The 7,980-nt window shown below is 36.6% G+C and overlaps 1 long non-coding RNA gene across 1 annotated transcript; it reads left to right on the top strand.

The window, feature by feature from the left end:
• The first annotated feature begins 1,269 nt into the window (after positions 1–1,269).
• Positions 1,270–7,043, top strand: LOC148801119 (uncharacterized). The gene is made up of 3 exons (XR_016084345.1): positions 1,270–1,508; positions 2,189–2,269; positions 3,508–7,043. It is a non-coding gene; the product is annotated as an uncharacterized LOC148801119 (long non-coding RNA).
• Positions 7,044–7,980: the final 937 nt, after the last annotated feature.

The following is a 7,980-nucleotide window of genomic DNA, read 5'->3' as shown; positions in this document are numbered from 1 at the left end:
GATCAAACTTACGAACTTTTAAATCGAGCTGAATTTGAGTTCAAGTCTCTAGCTTGTATAGAGATCAAGCTCAAGCCTCATAGTTTTTAGGTGAGCTGAGCTTGAGTAACCAGATGTTCAATTCAAATCCTCCCCTATATAATGAATGGTCTGTAAGTAGGGGTTTCAATTGGCCAACTTTGGTCCAATCTTATCTGGTCTAGAATTAACCAATTCATTAGTGACCTAGTTGGGGTGGTTTTTCCAATTGTTGATCAAGGTTGGAGCAAGTTTTCAAGGAAACCCAAAACTTAGGTGATCGGGACAAGGTGGGGTGGTATTTGCCCACCTTGCCCTAAGCCCAGCCCTAAACCCGCCTCAATTAAATTGATATATCAAAAGTTATTTGACAAACCAAATCACCACGTATTGTTTAAGACTTAAAGATAATATTAGGATTTTTAGAAGAATTTATAAAAATTAAAAAACAACTTGGTCAAGTTTCAAATATGGCAACTTATCAAAAAAGTAGTTGAAAGCCAATCCAAAACGAATGAATGAAACCATGGCTATAAATGCCAAGGGTAGTGTGGAGGAAATTCAAGGATCCCCCATCATGCCCCTAACCAAGGTTAGGCACAAGACAACACCACATGCTTATTATCATGTAAAGCTCATAGTTGTCAAGGTGACACCTAGTGAGGTGCCTATAATTCTATATTCTTAATTTTTTGACATTATAGTTATAAAATAGATTTATTAAATTAAAATATTCATTTTATGTGCTTATATACTAAATTTTTACTAGTTTTTTATTTGTTAGGGTTTAATCAACACAAACATTACTAAACGCTGTATTGCACCCTCAAAGACCTAAGAACCTTAACCAATAAGTAAGGAAGAATTTAGAATTTGGTCTAATCAATACTTCTTCTTCTACCTTTTATTTTCTTCTTTTCCTATAACGAAAAAAGGGGTTCAACACGTATATTTTGTTTAATTTTTTTTTCTTATTTTTCTTCTCAAGAATATATTGATTTCATTACAAGAAAACTGATCTTTAACAACGGTTTTTCCAGCAACGGACAAAAAAACGGTTGCTAAAAATCACATATGGCAATGGTTTATTTTATCCGTGTCTATATGTTCAATTTCGTATTTAACTTGGCCACGGTTTCATGAACCGTTGCAATACATGCTTTAGTTTTGAGACGGTTATAAAATTAACCGTTGTAATACGTATTCTACTTTTCATGAAACCGTAGCTGCATGTTTGCGCGGGTTTTTCCTCAAATTTTCATCATCTGAAAATAAGCATTGCCCGCGCATACCTTCTTCTTGCTTGTCTTTCTCTATCCCTCTCTCTCTCTCTACTTCACTCTCTCCGTGCCTGCTTCATTCTTTCCATCTCTCTCTGCTACACTCTTTCCCTCTGTTCGTGCTTCTCAGGTTATCGGTGTTCAAGGAGTGAAGCGACGGTGAGTCGAAAACCCTCAGGCTTTTACTGGTGCATCTCTCTTCAAGCAATGGTGAGTTTCTCTATCCCTCTTCTTCTTCTCTCTCTCTCTCTCTCTCTCTCTCGTATTCATTTTTTATGCTCACTTTGACCAGATTAGAACTCTGCATTCAGCAGTGTTAAAGCGAACTCTATCCCTCTTCTTCTTCTTCTTCCTCTCTCTTTCTCTCTCTCTCTCTGTCGTACTCCTCTCTCTCTCTTTCTCTCTCTGTGTCCTATTCATTTTTTATGCTCCTTTGACCAGATTAGAACTCTGCATTCGGCAGTTTTAAAGCGAACTCCAGGCTTAGGTTTTTTGGATGGAAGGGGCTTATCTCAGTTACCTTTGAGCCTAAGAATGGTTACCCGGTGCTAAAACCTCGAGGTTAGGTTTGTATCCAGCCTACCCTCCCCATGAACCTAGGTAGCAGTGACCAACATTGTGTAATGGCCTTTACCAAGAGCCATGCAAGCTATTTTGTTGTTCGGCACATTGTTATTATCCTTGATGAAACAAGTGACCCTTGATCCATAGTTGATGTCAAAATCTTAGATGTATTTTGTTTATATTTTGTATAGTTTGATATTCCTAAATTCATGTAACCATGCGTAGTTTTGTTAATTCAATGGACTTCTCATACTAGCTTTATATTATGTTGGTTATTGAACTCATGGAAAAAAATTGCAAAAATAATTAAATCTATTTGCTTGTAGAGAGAGCTTCAGCGAGAACTAGAGCAGACAGTCTGGGATTCGACCTTCAAGGCGGGAATTTTCTTCCTCCACAACCAGTAGGTATGTTACATATGCTTTCCTCTGAGATGGGTCAACATTTTTTGATCCAGAGCATGTAGGCCAGACAAGCAATTGTTCGTGACTACTTCATATTGGAAATTATCAACATTTCATCAAAAAACGAATTTATTTATCTCATACTAAATCCTAGTAAGAAATTCTCTTAAGCTACTCTGAATTATTTCTACAATGGTCTTTCAATGAGGGCTCTCACATCAGACTGAATAGGACATGCCTTACTAAGGAGTCATACTGGATGCTTGCTAAGGGCTTAGCTTTCCATCATAACATACCATCTAGGTGGTTTATGGACCCAGGCAACTCAATTAATGTGGCAACCTTTTAGAAGAATGACCTGATGAGTGACAACCACATTATTTAGCATCCGGTTAATGCCGAAAATTTGTGGATCATTTTCCATGAGTCTGTATGTGTGTTCCTTAAGACTCTCCATGGATGTTGGTGTATATACAAGTATCTTGTCCAATATTGGTAAATATATGTTTTACATAGAGTTTCCCTTGCAAGCTGATAATCTTTATACAATATTTACATCAGCCAGTGTAATATAATGCAACTAGTACTCTGCCTGCTACAGCATATATTCATGCATGGAGATTGTTAAGAATTTGTGGGACAAGTAACTGAAGTACGATAGGAGTGTGAAGTAAATGTTAGTGTCATGATAGAGAAAATGACACCATTAGAGAGGTATTGTCCTCTGATCATTTTGGATTGTCATTGTCAATGGTAATCCTTAAAAGGCTGAAGCAACTTGAGACAAATTGCTCAATATCCCAAAAGTTTGTCAATGATAACATCTGTTCTTCCTGTTATTATAAGATTTGTCCTTTGGACCACACATTCATGCAAGGCTGACAATCTGGCATAGAGGAGAGTTGTCTTGATATGATGGGCCACCCCTTTACTGTGTCATAATAGCCCAAAAGTCATACAAATTGGAGAATCCTAATTCCCCAACATTTCACTGTCAGCTTGCTTCAGCTGAAGATTTTCAGACTGAACTCCCAAAATACCAAATTGAGAATTTAATTTATCTAACCAATACATTATGGTTAATTGATTTGTGAGCTTTCTTTGGACCAAAAAGTCATGTTCCTATGAATTTGCTTTGTCTATTGTAAAGAATGTTTTGGTGGCCACGAACCACATAGTCTTTGCTGCATTTTAGTGATTTTACAGAAACATGTTAACATCTGTGGTGTTTCCATGTGTAGCTGGCCTAGGGAGAGGTATCGAGAAAGGGAAAATGGGAGATCAGGGAATGAAGGTGGCATGAGGCCAAGCAGCAGTGGCCATGAGAATCAACCTGCAACTTCTACCAGCGTGTCATCCATGCCAACTGTTGTTCTAGCTAATTAAGTGGGTGGCCTTAATTAGCTAATCTCTGCTGATCAGGATAAGTGAAAGAGAACAGTACTGTTGCCAAGTTGGCAGAACAAAGTTGCCATGAGACAACAACTATTTTGACAGAGTGGTGTGTGACTTGGGGCCAGTTGTTAAACGTCCAAAAACCTGCACCCAATGGGTGTGGCAGTGCAGCAATCTTTAGGCACAAATTTGTACTGATCAGATGCAGGGGACCGGACCCAATTGATGCAGCTGCCTTCAGGGCTGGACTAATGTCTTTAAGGCAGGCACAAATTTGTACTGTTTGACCCTTTCTCTTAAGTCACTTCCATAATTCTGGGGTCCCGGGACATGTATGGTGTCCCTAATGTCTTTAAGGCAGTTGCTCCCTTAACAACATCCACATGTCCAGGCATGTGGTGGAGGGTCCAAAACCTAAAAATTGAAGCCTAGAAACATGACAATCCTTATGGGATGATGCTTACCCATTTGAAAAGCATGCTCCCTGATATATCAAATCAAGAGGACAAGATCCTCCATTAATCTGCTTTGAATGCATTTAGTTCAGCAGCTTGTTCAGTAACTGATATTTCTTTTTCATTTTAACTATCTATTATGAACTTAAAAGAGTGAAATGAAATGACAGAACAGGATACAGTTGGCCGACCTCATATAATTGCAACAAGCTTTGTTGAGTTGAGTTGGGTAGTAGTACCCTTTAGGCCATGGCTCTGAACCAGTCATGGCTGAGACTGTTTCAAAGGTCACATGATCCTAAACCCATGATACTCCCTCTCCCTTAATAGAAGGTTTCTAATCTACCTTTGAGAGGCCAGAACCTATTTATGGGATCACTGCACTGATACATGTTGCAGAGTTTCAGAGGAGGCAACTAAAAAGTTATTGCAAACTCAGCTCTCCTGTTTATTACCAAGCAAAGCATCACATAGTTGTCTTCATTGTAAAAGGCAATCTACCCCAAGTCAAATTTATTCTTGATTAGCAAAAGAGAAGAGGCATGACTATTGAAATAGCTATGCACATAGATTAAATCACATGCCATGGCACACTCTGTGAGGACTGTGGAGCCCTAGTAATTAAAATTCTAGCGTTAAATGCAATTTTATGCTTTGTACGAAAAATGGGGAAACAAAAACAAAACAAAGCAAAACATTCAATTCTATAATACAAGATTATGCTTTATGATATCACGAGTACCATGAAATGAACCTTGGGCTGTAACTTTTTCACTCACAAGTCACAACCTTGTAATGTTCCACCCCTGTGTTTACAAGTGATAATGCTGTGCTATTTGTAAGTTGAGTGCAACATTTACAGCCCAAGGTGCAATTCACAGTATTAGTATTGTAAAACATATTTTTATAACATAGAACTCCACTGGGGAGTTCTGAGAATAGTGTGAATACCATTTCTCACGCCGGTTCCCCTTTTGGCCAATCGGTGTTGACTTAAACAACATTCTGGTATTTGTAAGTTTTAAGCCCTTAGTGGCTTCTTTTTATTGTGTTCTGCAAAAAAAAAGGAGTAAAGTACAAAGCAGTTCTGTTTGTTTCCTCTAAGTTCCCAATGGCAGTTTGTAAATTCTGTTTTTAGGTAGCTGAGATTTGAGGTCTCTTGGAATCTTTGACCTGTTTTTCTCTTCTTTCTGCAGCTGGAATATATATATATATATATAATGGAGTTTCCTTGAGGAGAACAATGATATCTAGATGAGTAGTTTTGTTGTTTATTGTGTTAATGGCTTGCTTAATGTAAATCAGTAAGGAAGATTTCGGTAAGAGGTTCCTTTAGTCAGTTTATTTCTGAGGTTTTGAATAAGTTTTGGGTCTTAGGGGAATAATTTCCTGCTAATGGCTTGTCTCAGTATCCTTAGGTTTGCACAAGCTTGTTGACATTCTAAGTTGATAATTTACTGTGATAACTGTGTTCCAAGAGCTGTGTTAGCAACTTTTCCAACTACCATACCTGTCAACTTTTCCAACTACCATACCTGTCCATGTTATTGTTTTCCTGAATCATTTCTTGATTTGAGGGAATCACTATTGCTGGACTTCAGAATTGGCACACAAATCAGGCATATCTATCGGAAACTTAGACTTGGGGCATGATGAAAAGAAATATCTGGCATTCTTAAGTCCGGTTTCAGCCTTGTCTATAAGTTGATTTCAGATTGGGTTTGTCTAGGTTGGATGTGAATATAATCCCAAGGGTAGATTCACCATTGTTTTATGTTTATCACTTGTCCTATTCCTCAGAAGTCAGTTGCCTTCATCCTAGGAACTAGGCTTAGGGAATACTAAACAAGATGGGCGTTTATGGATTTGGAAGTCATTCAGGAAGGCTGATACCAGGTTACCTCAAGTTCTGGACATTATTGTGCAGTCTCTGTAAAGTCACAGGACCGAAACTTTGAATTTGGGACCACCATTCTAGTCTCCCTTCATTCCCCTCTCAGATTGAGACAGCCGTAGGTTTAATTGATAAAATACCTGCACAGTTAACGGCTAAAGAGATTTAGGTTCGGGACTGGATTGCCTTAGCTAGGTCTCTATATTTAATTTCAGTCCTGGTTTCTTTATTGTAATGGTAAAACTTTGAATTCCCCTGTTTGAAATAAATACTCTTTGGGTCTGAAATAGTGTGGATCCTTACTCTTAGATGTTGGCTTTTAGTTTGGGCAAAATGAAGGGAAAAGGGAGTTGGGTACTAAATAAAAAACAGTCATATCAATTTAGACCTGGATAGGAAGTAGCCTCCTTGGACCCTTCTAAGTTGCTGAAGTTTGGTCTCTTGAAAACTCCTTTGGTGACTGATATTGCCTTATGTGTTGAATAAGTAAAACAGTAGGTCAGTTGTGTGAAAGGATGGCTTCCTTCCCAATATGCTTTAATGGTAAAGCATCTGCTGTTAGTGTGTTTTGAAATCTTTAATTTGTTTGTTTAACTTCAATAAGTTGCTTCATTTCGCTATCTTTTCAAGATAAAATGTTGTTTCTAGTCCTCCCTCGCTATCTTTTCTTAAGGGAACTCTGGTAAAATACCTTACATGAATTGGTTTTGTTTACATAATTAGTTACATAGCAGAGCCAACACCTCAAGGGTGTTTATGGGAGTTCCAGCTAAATGTGTTGTGCATGTATATAGACACACTTTTTCTGCATGCTTGAGGGTTGTTCACCCTCTATATATATTTTTTACACTTAAATACATTTTCTCTTTGTCATAGTTTAATTACATTGATCTGGGCTAAGATTTGCTTCAGTTCTGAATTTGATTCCTCTAATCATAGTTTAATTACATTTCATTTAATGATTCATATTTGAGTGAACAATTATGCTTATCTAATTATTGACATCAATCCTTATTTATTCATTTTTGTTGAACATGACAGACCGAAATTTACGATCCAAAGCAAAGGTTTGAGTATGATGCACGTGCATATAATCAACTGTTCAGATGCAACGAGGATAATTTTGTTAAATCTCTTTTCTTTTTTGGTGATGAAAAAAAATATTAGAAGTGTATTGAAAAAAGACTACTATGAATATTTTGTATAAATTTGTACAGGTTTTGTCATACAAGAACAGGTGAAATTATTTATTTATTTATTTTTTGTAATGGCACTTATCAAAAAATTGAATGAGAAATGAACTTTCAACAACGGTTTGCTAAAACCGTTGCTATAAAAATTTTATAGCAACCGTTAATGTAAAAAACTGTGGTAATATAAACAAATGGTTAATACTTTTAACAACGATTTTACTTGAAACCATTGCTATTGCTACTTATTCATCAATAGCCCATATTTCATAGCCACAGATAAAATTGTTGCTATAGCAATTTGTAACAATGGTACAAAATAAATCCGTTGCAATAAATTTTTTTATTAGCAACGGTTAAAACCATTATTATATCCTTTAACAACAGTTTTGTTTGTTGCTAAAACTGATTTTTCTTGTTGTGTTTTCCATGTTTTAACATGGAGATCATAGTTTTATTATAAAAATTATAGATAATTATTAAGGAAATATGGTTATGGAACCTAGGGAGTTACCCTAGGATATATGTTTTTACTTCAAAAAAATCGCCTAGGCAACTAGGTGACAAGACCCCTCTACCCCTAGACTCACCTTGGCACCTTGAAAACTATTGTAAGGCTTCATCTACATATTATCAAAATGCAGACACTATCCTTCAATAAAATATGCATAACCTTTATGCGTATCATGTATTTTGATAATTAGAGTTCCTTCAAAATGTTTAAAACTTTAGTGAATACTCTTGTCTCAAATAACATGATAAATCTAAATCCAATTAATT

The sequence above is a fragment of the Nelumbo nucifera genome, chromosome 3, assembly GCF_055504915.1.
Source record: "Nelumbo nucifera cultivar China Antique chromosome 3, China Antique-T2T, whole genome shotgun sequence".
In the NCBI taxonomy this organism is placed as follows: Eukaryota; Viridiplantae; Streptophyta; class Magnoliopsida; order Proteales; family Nelumbonaceae; genus Nelumbo; species Nelumbo nucifera.
Note: the sequence above shows the minus strand (reverse complement) of the source record. Positions and strands in the feature narration are given on the sequence as shown.